Source organism: Bolinopsis microptera, chromosome 5 (assembly GCF_026151205.1).
Source record: "Bolinopsis microptera isolate Bmic1 chromosome 5, MBARI_Bmic_1.0, whole genome shotgun sequence".
Taxonomy (NCBI): domain Eukaryota; kingdom Metazoa; phylum Ctenophora; class Tentaculata; order Lobata; family Bolinopsidae; genus Bolinopsis; species Bolinopsis microptera.
In genome coordinates, this window is record NC_087076.1 from 6998038 (window position 1) to 7015063 (window position 17026).

At 39.4% G+C, this 17026-nt stretch overlaps 3 long non-coding RNA genes across 3 annotated transcripts; 1 reads left to right on the top strand and 2 right to left on the bottom strand.

Moving 5' to 3' along the window:
- Positions 1-1125: 1125 nt before the first annotated feature.
- Positions 1126-2680, bottom strand: LOC134815598 (uncharacterized). The gene is made up of 2 exons (XR_010160253.1): positions 2594-2680; positions 1126-2383 (listed from the first exon to the last, which is right to left on the bottom strand). It is a non-coding gene; the product is annotated as an uncharacterized LOC134815598 (long non-coding RNA).
- Positions 2681-6578: 3898 nt separating this feature from the next.
- LOC134815709 (uncharacterized) lies at positions 6579-12410 on the bottom strand. The gene is made up of 3 exons (XR_010160279.1): positions 11336-12410; positions 10084-10171; positions 6579-6612 (listed from the first exon to the last, which is right to left on the bottom strand). It is a non-coding gene; the product is annotated as an uncharacterized LOC134815709 (long non-coding RNA).
- Positions 12411-15178: 2768 nt separating this feature from the next.
- LOC134815739 (uncharacterized) lies at positions 15179-16711 on the top strand. Its single transcript, XR_010160286.1, has 3 exons — positions 15179-15975; positions 16138-16270; positions 16559-16711. It is a non-coding gene; the product is annotated as an uncharacterized LOC134815739 (long non-coding RNA).
- Positions 16712-17026: the final 315 nt, after the last annotated feature.

Consider the following 17026-nt stretch of genomic DNA (forward strand, 5'->3'; position numbering starts at 1 on the left):
GCTCTTTTGTTATATATAATAAACGTAGGATCTGTGTTATGATAATTGAAATTCGTGGTGTACGTAGTATAGGCGCCTCCGTGCTCCAAGATCAACCTCTCATTGCATTAACATAATAGCTTGAGTTTAAACGCTGATTCCGAATCACCCTCCATGACGTAGAGGGACTTTGTTTCGCTGGTTTTATTATAATTAGAAACTTGACCATGGTTCTAGCCCTGTTATATAACGGACTAGCTCTGCGCGCGCTACTAATTTACCTCTTGCCTCGGGCTAATAGTTCGAGAAGAAAGCGGCGCGCGCTACTTCGAAGAAATTTAGACGAGTAACATCCGTCAACGCTCAGCCTATCTGCTATCATTGCGCCGAATTTATATTTCATTTATGAACAATATAGCAATTGTTGTTGTATCGCGATGCGTTACTGTGCCGCGCCGCGCACTCAATGAGGTTTCTCACAGATCGGCAAGATGCACTACTGTGCCGCAAGATGAATTGACATCGTCAATTAAAGCTTGTTGATTCACGATGTCAATGCTTCGCATAGCTCGCCGATCTGCATATGTGGTTGCGAGAAAATGCGCGGCGCGACCCAGTAGTGCATCGCGCTACAAAATCGTTGTGAACACAAACAAGAATTTGTGCGGCCCGTTGAAGCGGCAAAGTCAAAAGTCTTCCAACATCAGGGCCTTTTCACATTAATTTAAAAACTAATTGCATGAGATGAGCGATTTAGCGAAAGAAAAATAAAAGATTAAAATATAAATTTAGAGCCAGTTAATTTAATTGTCATTTGGTTACTTTTACTATTGACGGATGTTTTTTATTTTATTTGAAAGTTCAATTAATTAACATAAATATAAATCAAGCGTTACATTTCAGCCATGCCACATGCAAAATTACAATGCCATATTTAGTTGATTCACGATGTCAATCCTTCGCAGATCGGTGAGGCACAGTGGTGCATCTCGCCGATCTACCGAAGGATTGATGCATAACAACAAGACACGCGCTAAAGACGCGCATTTTCTGAGTGATATTAACGATAGCTTTAAATTCACTGATGTCATTATTATTCAGCGTGTCCGGTAATAGTTTAAAAATCAGAAGGAGAAAACACATGTATAAATTACTAAAAAAGGAGTATTACTTTACAGGATTGAATTTAAATATAGTCATAATAGATAAGAGAGGAATTTGTTTCCCTTTGAATCAATCGAACTAGATGAATTGTTGTAAATACTGAGATCAAACTATCAATCTACAGGCTATCGTCAAACATGTTGAAAGGCGTCATCTTCAGTGACATAATAGATAAGAGTTTATTAACTATCATGCCAACTTTAGAGACGGTAACCACATTAAACTAAAGTTTTCCCAATCAAAATAAAGGGTTTATGCAAAATAAAAGGTCTATGCACTAGACTGAGAGACAATTAACCTTATGCAATGCAGGTTAGTATAACTATAATATCGGACTGAGTTGAAATTTCTGAGAGCATGATACCCCAAAATAAATATATGCCTGTGTCTGGCAATACCGTTCAGATGGCTTCCGAACTTGTGCGGATAAGATAATATAACAAATACAAATAAACTATATAATAACAATCTGAAAATTAATGTATCAGTACAGATCTTATACTCGAAATCAGGCACTTTCAAAACATTTCTCTTAAATTATCTTTCTTAACACCGTTCAATTGTAACTTTAAATTAAAATATTATGATGATCCGGACGATGATAAATATTAAATGGTAATCGATCATCGGCAGATGGATAATCGTTAATTATAGGTGTGCATAATTATTATTACAACTGATTATATTTATGGATTTCGGCCTGTCGATGCTGGAAGCTGATCAGCTAATCGTTAATCGTTACCATGTGACAAGAATAGTATGATGAACCTCCCAATCAGTATCTATGTATCAAAAGAAAATATTGATATAATTCAAATCGTCGGGAGCCCTTTTGAAACATCTCGAAGTTAGAGTGCAGAGTGCATGATTACTGATTATCAGCACGATTGGGTGAAACAAAGACGAAACCGTGTGTTGATTAGAATTAAAAGAGGAAGATATGTAGTGATAAATTGTGCACTCTTGCATTTAAGTTTTAATTGTTAGACTTGTTCGATGTAGGGCCTTTAATTTAACCTAATACTAATGCAGTTACTTAATACTTGGTAAGTCTAGGGAAAACAGGTGCTAGTTGTCGGAAATGAAATGGAGTCTGTTCCTGATCGAAGTTACATGATGCTGATAGATTTGATGCAGCTCAGCACTCAGCAGCCACTGTCTTCAAATAGAGTGTTCCAGTTCTGCAGTCTCAAATTTTTTCGCCCAGCTTTTCTTTTCATCGTGGTTATAGAAGACAGACCTGAAGAAATACTAGTATAATGATAATTATATAGGTAACATGTCCAGAATGAGTAAAATTGTATTATCGGCAAATTTACTTATGTGAAAACTCCCAACAGGGTGGCGCTGGCCCAGAAGTAACTGCACACAAGCAACCCTTTAATGATCACGCACGTAATTTGTGTGAAAATATGTAACTCATTTAACGAAGTCAGTGAAAAGAACCTACTTTATTTACCAATGGCGATTTTTTGCTTGTGATGAAGTAGTCCTCGCAAATGTGAGATATGTATGTAGTTTGTTTTTAAAAGTAGGATTGTAGTCATAGTGGAAACTTTTCCCGTGCCATCTCTGCTGCTGAGTCATCCCAAGACTCTCCTAACCCGTTGAAGGAGGACCAACTCCATGTCTCAGAGTATGGTTTGAAAAAACTTTGTTTGAATATTAAACTTGGCCTATACCGTGCCTTTGGTATGAGATCCCCTAGAAAGCAGCCCCCTACAGAGCGTTAGATTAACCCTAAAATTCAAGAAAAAACAAGTATCACGAGATCAAGTCGCTGTGATGTCCTGGAACATCCAGGACAGCACAGGAGACGGGTCTAACAAATTTGAAAATAGCGAATTTTTGTCAATCCTCAAACAAGCTAACATTCTTTGTCTCCAAGAAACAAAGAAGCAAGTTAAGATTGAAGGATACCTCTCTTTTAATAGCAACCGCAAAAATTCACGCTCAGGAGGGGTCTGCATTCTTGCTGAAAATGGCCTAAGAAAAGGTGTCTCTAGTGTGCTTTGTAATGAATCTGATGACATTATTGTTGCTAAACTGGACAAGAACTTTTTTAAACTTGATTTTGACCTATTTTTGGTATGTTATTATATTAGCCCTGCATACTCGTCCTATGTCAAGAAGAATCCAGATTATACTGCTAATACCTTCTCTGCTCTTGACTCTATCTGTATCAGACTACGTCAAAAGGGAGAAGTTATTATGTGTGGCGATGCAAATGCAAGAACTGGAAAACTCCCAGACTATATCCTTTCCTGTAATGCACCTGCCATCCATGACATCTATAACGACATTGGACTCGAGCACGACATAGAAGAACCAAGAAATAATTCTGACCTTACAATATCTGAACCCCACTGCCAACACTTTCTTGACATGGTTATCAATAACCAACTCAAAATTCTTAATGGTCGTACCCTTGGGGACACCACTGGAAAAATGACCTGTCACAAATACAATGGAAGCAGTGTGGTTGACTATTTTGTAATCACCTCATGGGCAAGAGATCATGTAAACTCTCTCCAAGTAAAAGAGTTTACATCATACTCTGATCATTGTCCATTAGTCTTGAAACTCACTACATTTGAACCATTTGTCGCAAACTTCCAGCTCCCAGACTTTTCTAACTTTCCTTGTGGCTATAAGTGGGATAGCAACACCTCCCATTCACTATTTAAAAAAGCCCTTACCTCGCCCGAAATTATCAACAATCTGGAAAGCATTGTGACAAATGAATTTAGCAGTACTCTGGAGGGCAATCACGAACTGAACGATGCAGTCATAAAATGTCTCCACAGTGCTGCTGATATAGCCTTAAAAGTGAAAAAGCCTCCCAAAAATTCTGCCCGTAAGAAATGGTTCGACCCACAAGTCAACTCCTCACGGCGGAACCTAAATAGGCTAGCAAACCGGCTTGGTAGTAAGCACTGTAACTGTATCCTCAGACGAGAATACTTTAAGCAACGCAACAAGCATAGCAATTTTGTAAACAGTAAGAAAGTAGCTTTCCTTAAGAAGTTAAATGAAGCTATAGAAGAAGGTCACATACTCGACTGGAAAAAATTTAAACGGCTTAAACAAGAACATGACACTAGCCCCTTACTTGACAAATTTGATTTAGCTAGCTTCCATGACTTCTTTGCATCCCTTTATAAAAAACCAGACCAGGAGCCAGATCTCACTCACCACAATCACAAACATTACCCTGAACCACCAGATCTGGATATCCTAAATAAGCTCATGTCAGAATCTGAAGTGACCTCTGCCATCAAAAATCTCAAAAAAGGTAAAAGTTGCTCAAACGACTTGATATCCAACGAGATGCTTCAGAGCGTAACTCCGCTTTGTCTCAAAGCCATCCTCAAAAACTTCAACCACTCACTGGTCTCTGGTTACTATCCATGGCACACCAGCATCATTACTCCTATTTACAAGTCTGGCAACCCTTTCAGCCCGGACAACTACAGAGCAATAGCTGTTGGTAGCTGTATGGGTAAACTATTTTCTAGCATCTTACTTGAGCGTCTCCTGCACTTCAAAAAGCTCTACTGCCCTGACCCAAAAGAACAACTAGGGTTCTCTAAGGGTGCTCAAACAAATGACCACGTTTTTACCCTTAAGACAGTCATTGACAAATATACCAAGGTTAAGAAAGCTCGCCTCTATGCATGCTTTGTTGATCTAAGAAAGGCCTTTGACACTGTATGTAGGGACCTCCTTCTGCACAAAATCACATGCCTTGGAATAACTGGAAACTTCTTCAATTGCCTAAGTGATATGTATAGAAACTCAATAGCTCATATAAAAATCTCCAAACTCTTGTCCCCTAATATTGACATTGGAAAAGGAACAGAGCAGGGACACCCCCTATCACCGGACCTTTTTAAAATCTATATCAACGACTTGTCATCTCTCCTGAAATCTGTTGGTGATTATCCTATTCTAGCTGACGTCCTAATATCACATCTGCTCTGGGCTGACGATCTTGTCCTACTTGCCCTAAGTCCCAAGGCCTTGCAAGACAATATAAACATCCTATTCGACTTCTGTAACTCTATGGGCCTTGAAGTAAACATTAAAAAAACCAAGATTCTCATATTCTGCCCTCCTAAAAGAAAACAATCCTATGAAACATTCATTTTGGGAGGCCAGCCCATCCAACACACCGAAAAATACTGCTATCTTGGCATTATATTCCACAGAAATGGATCTTTTACAGCAGCAAATACTGAACTGAGGGCCAAGGCTCTCCGTGCTCTCTATGGCCTCAAAGGCAATATCGTCAAAGATGCCCTCTCTCACCATTCCCTAAACATTCTATTTGACTCTCTAATAAAACCGATACTGCTCTATGGCTGCCAAATCTTATGTCCTCACTCAAAAACCATGAGATACCTCTCCAAAACAGATAGCAAAGCCAACCCCCAGCATACTCTCAGGTACATCTCACAAGACCATTATGAAAGATTCCACCTTAAGTTTATCAAGTGGTCCTTGTCTGTCCATTCAAAAGCATCAAATATAGGCTGCTGGGGCGAAAGTGGGCGCCACCCCCTCTTCTTTGAAGCCTGCAAACTTGCAATAGATTTCTATAGTCGTCTTGAAAGCACTGAAAATGAACTTCTCTCCGCTGCATTTCACGAGCAGATTATGCTGGGCCTTCCTTGGTACACCAACATCTCTAATCTTCTCACCAAATATAACTTCCCCCACTCATCCTCTTCAAAATCCAAGCTCTCTACCCAAATCAGTCACATGAGGGAAGAATTTGTGGATACCTGGAAATCTGCCAAGGCATCCTCACCTAAATTAGAATTCTACAATCAAATTAAACATGATTTTGAACCAGAAACATACTTAGGAGTGGTTAAGATCCCCGATGCTCGGAAAAGCTTAACAAGGTTTCGTATTAGCTGCCACAATCTTTACATTGAGAGGGGCCGTTACGAAACCCCCCTAGTACCAAGAGAACATCGATGGTGCACTTTTTGCTTTCTCAGCAAGGGGCTTAAGCCTATTGAGGACGAAATTCATGTTCTAACTGACTGTTTACTCTACTCCTCAGTTAGAGAAAAATTTAACTTCCATCCCAAAAATATTACTGACCTAGCCGGTTTGCTATCCGATAAAACACTAGACCCTACAAAATTTAATGCCACAGCAAGAGCAATCCATTCAATTCTCTCTGTGAACGAACATTTTACAGCCTACTATAAGAGCCCAGATTTCCACTCAAATACTGGCCAATGCATAATGCTATAGGACCTCAAAAATAGTATTATAAAACATTTCTATTTTATCCCTACACATTTGTAAATAACTAGAATTGTGTAACCTTAAATTATTTCAGAATTATAACTATTGTGAATTCAATAAAATAATTATCACTTTTGTATCCTTGTATCCTTGTATCCTTGTATCCTAGTCGATGTATAGCGACGGTAGTTTACCAGCAGCTCCCTGTACAAATAGAAATGTGGTTTTTATATAATATTACTAGTTAAATTATTGAGTACAATGCAGGAATAAAAAAATGTGTCTTAAATGTTTTATATTAAATGTGTTATAATTATATTAACCACCTTATATTCGTATAATATGTACTCATAAACAATAATAGTCCCAATTGTTTTTAATTGCCTATAATTTAAACCTTCTTATTAAATAATTTAGATGACTGTGTCTGATCTAAAATTGCACGAGAAATAGATAAAATTAGGTCTCAGACAGAACTCGACCGGGATACCGGCGCAGCCGGAATACCGGCTGGTATTTGGCGATTTTGTACCGGTATACTGGTACCGGCCGGGATTTTGGTTTTAGCCGGGATTTTTCCAAAATAAATTCAGTTTTTCTCAACGTTAATTTGAGTCCAAAATTAACAAATCTGTGAACATTTTCCTAAAACATTTTGATGAAATCATTGAACAATGGAGACTGGAGTCAATCTATATTTAACATAATCATGGGTGTACGAATTATGGACTTCTTCATAAGTCTTTCTGACTTATGACTTAATTATTGTGACTAAGTGTCACGGCTCACGGTCTTGTGTTACCGAGGGACAAGTAAAACAGAGTTCTCCGGGTAAAGACAGCATTAATAAATGCTATTCAGTATTCATCCTATTCAATTATTCAGGTAAGGTGATGTAAACTGTAAAGTGATAAGCTCCAACGTCAAACACCATGTTCAATTAAATAAGTTTAAGTAACCAATACCAGATCACAGGATTTTTATAGTTACGGAGACTGTTGGAAACGATGCAAACCAGGATCGGACTCCTATCAGAAATAGTCGACCACGGTCCAGCCTCCCTCAAACTCAAATGCCCTACCACTACCCCAGACCACATCCACCTCTTCAGCCAGGAACAGCGCTCCCACTATACCACTACCAGCAGTTCCTACCGCCTCAGAGGATACACTGCACGTGCCCGTTATTCCTCATGCCTCGTCTTAAATGTCCAGTCCATGAATCCTAGTGCATCAAGTGCGAGTAGATGGGAAGTGCCAAAAATCTCAGCTCTTATTCAGGAGAAATCCAAAAACCACTCGTTACCGTTTATTGCACTTACGGAAACGTGGCTCAAGTCCTACATGTCAGACAAATACAAAATGTGCATCACCTCTTTCTCCTGCTGAGCAGAACCTCCCCCTTAAAAGTAAACAAATCTGCATCGCCTCCCAACGACAATCCAGATATATTAAGCAGCAGAGACAATCATTTAAGGAGACTGTGATATCTATCAGGATCATGATTATACTGCCGTGAGAACTCAGCACTTCAGGATGAATCATATAATATTTGGTTTTCTCGATTTCATTCATATTTAGACAGAAGTCCGTGTAGATAATTGGTTATAGAATAATTGGATATAATTTTATGCGAAGTTGTGTCTGCGAAAATATACGTGTGAACTGGTCATCCCGCAAATGCTGAAAAAGTAGATGTTACCTATCATAAAATAACCGCTCGCACCGTACACGACATCGAGTTGTGACTGCGTTTACAAATTCCTTATCATAATGATTTGTTGCCATGGCAACCGAACTCCATCGGAAGATCGGCCTGTAAGGTATAATCATGATAATACACAGTATCAAAACATTGCCATATCATAGCAATTAGCAACATTCCAGAGATTAGATTATGTGTGTGTAAGAAAATGTATGTTATAGTATTATACAGTCTGCTAGAACATTCCGTTTACACATGGTAAAATAATAATCATGGTGCCTGGTGGCCGATAACAACTTGTTTAATTTATCTCCGAATTACACACAAATTTCTGAACGTTTCGTAGACTTAAATCAATTACAGAGGGTGTGGCTATTGGCCAGCCCCTCTATTTCACTATTATGGTTGAAACTATAAGAATACAGATTATATTATTACAGTGATTTTACAAAAGTCGAAACAGTAAACACCAATTTGTAGGATAGTTTAAATCACACCAAAATTGGTCCCAGAATGCAATGAAATCTGATGGCGTCTTTTCAGTGAAAAAGAGGCCACACCCTCTGTAATTGATTAAAGTTTACGAAACCTTTAGAAAATGAGTTATATAACTTGCAACTTAAACTAGGATAAATTGAGTATTTATACTCAATTTATCTTAGTTGCATGAGTAATATATATATACTCTCATTTTTTCAGAGCAAACGTAATTTAAATGGCCAAACACAATTCAATAAAATTTGGCTCGATCCGATTATCCAAACTATCAAATAAATGCGAAAATGAACCTTCTTTTGAAAAAAATGAACACAAATATGTTTCGATTTGACAAATTTCTCGAACCAGTGGTGGTAGTAAGCAGGAGGTGACCGGGACATGATTTCAGGCCTGACCGGGACCGGGACCGGGACCGGGATACAAAATGTGACTTGACCGGGACCGGGACCGGGACCGGGACTGAGATTATCAATTTACCGGGACCGGGACCGGGACCAATAATTTCTGGGATTTCTATCTTACCGGGACCGGGACCGGGACCGGGACCAACAATCCAATTTTACCGGGATGACCGGGATGACCGGGACCAAAACTGGTATTCTCATATTGAAAGCTGCAACTTTCATTTACATTATAATTGAACAATTTGAATAAGTAATAACTAGAATATTAAATTAGAAAAAACTAGTAAAAACCCGTCAATATGGGGCATGGGCCTAATGTACTACACCAATAATGTTCATGTACTGATTACTCAAGTTCACCCTCATTCCTCATTCCTCAATCAATGATCCCTCAAATTATTCAACAGTTTCATTCTCCAATTCCAATTGACAATTGGGCGTAGCCCGAGTTGAAAACTTGATGTTACTTTGCACTTATGAGTTATGTAACGATATTAGTTACCTAAACTTGTTTAGCAATTTTAAACATTGTTTTATTTGGCTCAGAGGTTGTTTAAAGATGAAATTCACAATGAATGAAAGTAAAAACTTAAAATCACAGTGAATGAAATTATGTAAAAGATCCCGGTCAAAATCCCCGCTAATTTGAGTGATTGACCGGGACCGGGACCAAGAATCCTGAATTAACCGGGACCGGGACCGGGATCATAAATCAGCATTTGACCGGGACCGGGACCGCGATGAAAAATGTGACTTGACCCGGTTCCGGGAATCCCGGTCACCTCCTGAGTAGTAAGTCATACCAGAACAAATTATTTCAATTGGGCACTCAGTGACTGAGCTATTAAGGCCAACGTTTGCACACTGACTTTTGGCCCACCCTGTATATTTATAATATACGGCTGGAAAAAATGTAACTGGATATCTGCCACAATGCTGCTATTATTAAGGTTAAAGTAACATTTAGCACATAAAGAAGTCTGGTTTGCTAGGTTTTAATTGGTCGTATAATAACAAATAAAAATGAGTTAAGACTACAAAAACGGTCAATAGAACCTAATTATAATACCTGTATCGAGAACTCGACTTGAATGCACTGATAGCATTGGTACTAACATTCTATCAAATTATGTCATATCTTGAGACTTGATAGCTGCCTGAAACAGTTTTGAGTCAACATTATCGTGATATTCTAGAAATTGAAACCAATTCTCAACTTTAAAAAAGCAGATTTCAATAAATGCCATAGAATTAAATTCTACCTTTTTAAATTCTAAGAATTTGTTGATTTATTAAAATTCTGTCTCAATTAATATATAAGGGTACATGCAATGTAGTTCGACACGCACTGTAGACTCACTTATTGGGTTCGTGCTAGATGCTGTGTACGCCACCCTCTTAACCCCCTCTATGGTGAAGATGAGGATGGTAAGTGCAAGTATAGTAGTGTGAGGAGAGGATGGGTATCATTTAGCACATTTTTGCTGTAGGTGTAAAGTAGCTCTTAGTCAAGGAGTATATAAATGACTGCACGACAAGGTTCTGCAACAGATCTCTGAACATGTTATCTTGTGAGCGCCGAGTGAACACTTATAAGAACAAGGCCAGCGATGAAAGACAGTATCATTGCTGGGAGGAAAAAAGCAGGTACAGACGACCGAAAGGAGTCGTGGTTTGGGATCCTGAGTGGGTCTCGATATTGGATAGTGCTCTTATATATCGGACCTTATGATATTCTCAAGGTCACCAAGACGGCACAGTCTTATGGCGGGAGGTAACGGTACCATCTAAAGAACAGATTGCTGAATCATACAAGTAAAAACTCTACCGGTACAGCAGTCTTACAGCAGACTGAGATTCAAGCGAAAGAATTGTGCTGTTATAATTATGCGGTTAAAGTTCTAGCACCGGGAGTGGTTGTTCACGGTTTGGAAAGAGCTGAGTAGGCTAGTACGGGATAGAAGGGAAGAAGCAGCTCACTGTTCCAGATGGATCTACTTCTTATCAAGGAAGAAGGAGTGGTAGGTATAGTAAGGAAGATTGGAGCCTGAGAGTTAACTTAACATCTAGAGGTACCACAAACTTTATCTCGTCGCCAATTGCGAGCTTTAACGGGTTTCCTCAAGTGACTCGATGGTTTAATTGTGACAAATCATGATACGAACTTTGATGAACCCATAATAGTATAGTGCAATAATACTATGATAGTATTCTCATAAGTTCTACCCTTGCAACCGAGTACAATGTACATACTAAGTGATATCAAGCTGCAATCTAAAATTTATTAATTGAATCTCAAAATAACTTCAAATCTTACGTACCTAACAATTGCGACATCGTTTGTCGTTGGAAGTGAGAAATAAAATACATTAAATTTTAATCCAATTCTGCGAGAGAAGATTTGCCCAGACAGCTGACAAGAATGTATTACCATACTTCCTGTAAATGTGGTAGTTATTAGGTCATATCAAACTTGGAAATTATGTCAAAGTTTTTCTCAGTCTCTGGTGTCAATCACCAGTAGAGTGCCCAGCCGCACCAAAACAACCTGCGATTTTTACGTGGGAAACATCGTATAATACACATGCTATACACTCTAGTTTCATAGCAGCTACTGATATCATGCGGCAGTATTAATAAGCATACAAATTCAGCGCAAAAAATTGTGAAGACGACACAAATTCATGCGGGATGTTAATAAATGTGTCCATGTTGAACTCAAACTCCGACAGAATAATATATCAAATCGGATATATTATTATTAATCAAATGGTATCTGCTCATGTTCCGTCTATATAAACTACAAAACTTAATAAATTAGTGAAGTTCTGAAACAAAGATCACGACTAGGTTTTATCAAAATTGAAAAGAAAACCGATCGAAGTGCACTAGAGAGACAGTTTAAGTTTAAAGGGTCATCATTACTAAAATCTCTTCCTAGCTCCTAGCAATCAAGTTGTTAATCCTAGTTTTACACCTAAACAAGTACAAAATTACAGCATTACAATTTGAAATTTTTCGATATCCAGCTCAACATAAAACTTCGATACCAATAATGGGTACATACCGATGATCGGTGTTCGTAAATATTTGATTATTTATAGTATTGAACTTGAAGATTAAAATCTTCCTAATTATGTAAGAATAACAAAAGGAAACACGTACTAGTGTGCTGTTACGAAAAACAACTATTTAATAAAATAAATGAACGGCATTCGAATACAAAATTAAAAATGCAGATACCAACGTAATCGACAGACAAACTCAATAAATGAAGATTTCGTCGTGAAACGAGCTATATATACAGCTATAACGTAGCGCTCGACTCCAGTCTGAACCAAAATTAAGTCGCGTTCGTAGGAAATTGACCACCAGCTGCTGGTGGTTCGAATGTTGGTTTGCACACTACTGTGGTTGCGAGAAGCATTATTTGATGCGCGCGCGACCCAGTAGTGCATCGCGCTACAACATATTTAGCTATATACTAATTGATAAATGGTACTGTAATATTGAATATAAGTTGCTTAATGTTTGGCCGGATGAAAACTAACTAAAAGAAAAAAATAATCTTGATTACATAATAATTAATTCGGCTGAACTAACACATAGCAAAAGCCACAATAACGTTGGGCCGTCAAAAATAGTCGTCAAAATTTCTTTGAAGTAGCGCGCCGCTTTCTTCTCGAAATGGCCCGATGGCAAGTGCTACGAAGTAGTGCGCGCCGGGCCAGACCATTAACAATGGTCAACTTTTACTACATGACAAAGGGTTTTTATGAAATTTACTCAGATTTTATTGAATTTTTGAGGGGTTTTTACTCAGATTTTATTTTTAATTTATGAATTTAGTAATTCATTAATCGAACCTTTGTCATACGTTGTATGACCCGCCGCGCACGAAGTGCGCGGCTCCCCCTGTAGCGTCGAAGACGCTACATAGTGAAACGACCGTGGGGGTCGCAACGTGATACAATAGAACCTCATGCTTAGACGATTACCATTAATAAATTTAGTTTTATGTATTGTTTGAATGAATTTGATTCACGATGTCAATCCTTCGCAGCTCGGTGAGGCACAGTGGTGCATCTTGCCGATCTACCGTGTGGTTGCGAGAAGCATTATTTGATGCGCGCGCGACCCAGTAGTGCATCGCGCTACAAGAATGAATTTTCCACTCTTTATTTCGAAAGGGATAGGTGTTTTAATGAAAAATCATCCGATTCGGCAGCAAAACTTTACATATACTGGTCAACTTAACATTTGCATTTGGTCGGTATATATACTAAATGTTCAGGACACAAAAACAAAATCTCCAGAGGCGCCAAAATAGTTCCAACTTAAAAAGTATGATGATATGAAAATATAAATATTATAGGCTACAATGAGCATTTTTACTGGGCCGCGCTCAGCCTGTCATTCCGCCTAATCTCTATTATGTTAATGAACATAATAACCTGGGGTCGCCAGGTAATGAGCATTTTAGTAACAAATAGTATGATAGATCTGAAATTTAAAAAATAAAATCCCTAAAAATATTTACACCCCAAGTTAAAAATATAAATACTTTATTTTTAAAACAGTATCAAATAAGGTGGTTGATCAGGCACTTGTGTCATTACGACGACGTCGTTATATCAAGTCAAAATTTGATTCACGATGTCAATCCTTCGCAGCTCGGTGAGGCACAGTGGTGCATCTCGCCGATCTACCGAAGGTGGTTGCGAGTTGTCATACGTTGTATGACCCGCCGCGCACGAAGTGCGCGGCTCCCCCTGTAGCGTCGAAGACGCTACAGGGTGAAACGACCGTGGTGAAACGACCGGCCGTGGGGGTCGCAACGTGATACAAGTTGCGAGAAGCATTATTTGATGCGCGCGCGACCCAGTAGTGCATCGCGCTACAAGTCAAAATATTCCCCAAAATAATTAAAAGACGATTCCCGATCGAAAACGTTTTGGTAGAAAAAGTTTCTCAAGTTACATAAATATCATTGGAAATGCAATTTTATGGATAGAATCAATAAATAAAGCTCACAAGTAAATCCCAAAACAAAGTAACACACCCAACAATGGTTGAAATGTGATACATCCAAGCAGTCTAGGTCGACAATAATATCATGAGCTAATCTAAAACTAGCTCCAATGTTCATGTTACCAGACAGGTTCTACCAATCCAAAGAGTTAAGTAGGTTTCCATTCAGTCAGTAGTAAACAGTGTCTAGCACTGGTCGTCCTAAGAGGGACTCCCCATTTATTACAGGCCTGGGTAAGGCCGCGTACATACCAATGGATAGAGCATTGGCCGTCTAATATAGCTATAATATAGTCCCTATATATAGGGACTAGACTCCCCAGCTAGGCGTGGGTGGGCCCTGTAGAAATACATATCTTCCTTCTTAGCTTGAGGTCATCATTGTTCACACATTCACTGCAGATTTGGATGAATTTTGGATCTCTGGAGCAGTTTAGGATCGCCAAGTGTGGAGTACCCAGATCTTCCAGACTGGAGACCTCGTTACGAACATTGAGAAGATATGAGGCTTGGTCCCTAAGGTCTTCGTCAACATGACCACAGCTAGTCAGTATATGAATTGCAGTTTGTTCTTCATGACCACAGGAGCAATAGGGAGAAGGCCATTTCAGTCTGTCAAGGATATATAGAAATGAGTTCAGAAGATTGTTTTTGTAAAACAAACTCATAACTAGAACCTCAGTTTCTCTGCTAGTATAGTGAGGGAACTTCAGGGGGGGGGGGGGGGGGGGGGGGGGTGGTAGACACCATGGGAATTTGAGACCAGCCCTCCATTTGTAACTGGTTCTTAATAGATTCCTGCCATGCGAATTCAGTGAATTGTTTGATAGAGGCCTTGGTGTAATTGCAGGCTTTCCTAGAGAGCTCGAACAATTTCGAGGCATCATTCAGTCCAATTATTTTTGAATCACCTGGCAGGACAGAGTCAGCATATAATACTTTCACCTTCCATTTTAGAAATTCCAGCACATCCCGCATCTGGCCCAGAATTTTTGTGTTTCCGGATTCTATCTCTCTGCATATGAAGTCAATTCTCAGTAGATCGTAAAGTAGAAAGTAAAGCAATTCAAATAAAATATAAATTGTATTGGTTTATTTATTTATTTTTTTTTTTTTTTATTTATTTTAGTAGGGTGAGAATCCCTGCCACGTTTTTGGTCAGTTTCGCCGGGGCTCATGTCTTTCCTCGAGGGAGCATTAGTGTCTACAGAAAAACTGACAAATCCTAGCGAAGTCCAATCCGAACCACATCTTCCATCAGAGGTGGTGCTGGGTCAGCTGGTTACTGAACGGATTGGCCTGGAGAATGGCATAGTCCTGTTACTCTCAAGTTAACCATAGAGGGGGACAGGCGCTGTTCGCTCACGGCTGGTTCTTGGAGCCAACACCCTCAGCCCCACATAAGTGGGAGCACTGTCGGTGGTGGCTCACCCAGATAACGGACAGTGTCTCTCCTTCTTTCTTCTTGGACTTGCATTGTTGCTGGCGAGTCAGCCAGTAGCAATGCAGCATCTCACTCACTCAATCACCTCGTCAATTCGGTCCTTTTTTTCATTTGCATTACTTTCGCTCATTCTCCTGTCATAATGCATTCTCTGCTACCATAATGCCTTTCTTACCACGGTGTAACGCATGTTACACCTTGCGTCTTTCTCTAACACCATCATCATTTCAGCAACCTTGGAATTTCAACCCTACACAGGTACACAGCACTATGGATATCCACTCTCCACTCTACGGCGAACACAAAGCTAGAGATCTAATTAGGATTCGAGTACCCCGGCTACCCTTGTGACATACATACGTGGAAACCAGTTTAAGCAGCAGTACATCGACACAATGGATCAGCACTACGAAATCTGATATCTGCATCATACTACTCCGATCCAGAAATCTTCGCTAAACCATCACATGAGATGAATAACTACAAGTTGGACTCCACATAACATTATTCCTTGTTCTGATCAGTCAATAAATGTAATCTGCATCAATTTTCCAATAATTACATCTTCTTACTAGTTTATTTTCCCTCTCAGGGCTGGAACGCAATGTTACAGCCCACTTTATAAATTACTAACTCGAGTTATTCCAGATTGACGACTTGACACAGATATTCATCAAACAACCTAAATAAAGGACTCCCACTCTCCAAACCAGTAGAGATCCAATCACTGCCTCCAGGGTACCCCTTCATCCGGTATTAGCAGTTCCTCCACCACCACCAGGTTAGAACACTCCCACTAATCACCCCTAAAAAACGAACCTACCGCCTTGCTCCACCAAACACAACTTCAATCAAATCCAGTTACTCAAACCGGTTAAATCCGTCCTTCAAATTTCCCGCATTAAACGTAACGCGCGAACGCCATACAACTCAAGGACGTAGCAACCTAATAGTCGTCATTTTTTAAACAGAAAATTTAGTGCGCGCGCGAGCCTGCGCGCGCGCGAGCTTACGACTAATCCACGAGATTACGACAAATCCACATAATTGAAACGTTCCATCACTCCAGGTTGATCTGATTAGTAAACTCAAGGAAGATGATACCAGATCAGTCCCGAACTTCGCCTCAGCATCATACTCTGCCTAGTGTCGATAAAGAGGATTCACAAACAATCGAGATTCACTTACAAATATTTGCTATTACTTTTTACAATTGCAGTTATATTCGTTGTTTTAATTATCTCCATCAACCTTGAATCTGTCACTGCCCATACTACATTCCCAAAATTATCTTAGCGCTCTTCCATCGTCAAACCCCACTAGTTCACTATATACGCCAACCAATAAACCTCAATTAGGATGGTTTTTGCAACACATTCTACAAGCTTAGAACTTATAAAGTAACAGCACCATCATAACCCACACATTACCTTCGCACAAATCAGCTATTCCCCATTCACTCACGAGCGTCGACATATCTCCGCATGTACATCTGTAAACTGGAGCGGCCCCCCGCGATGCGGAGCAGGTGAGCTAC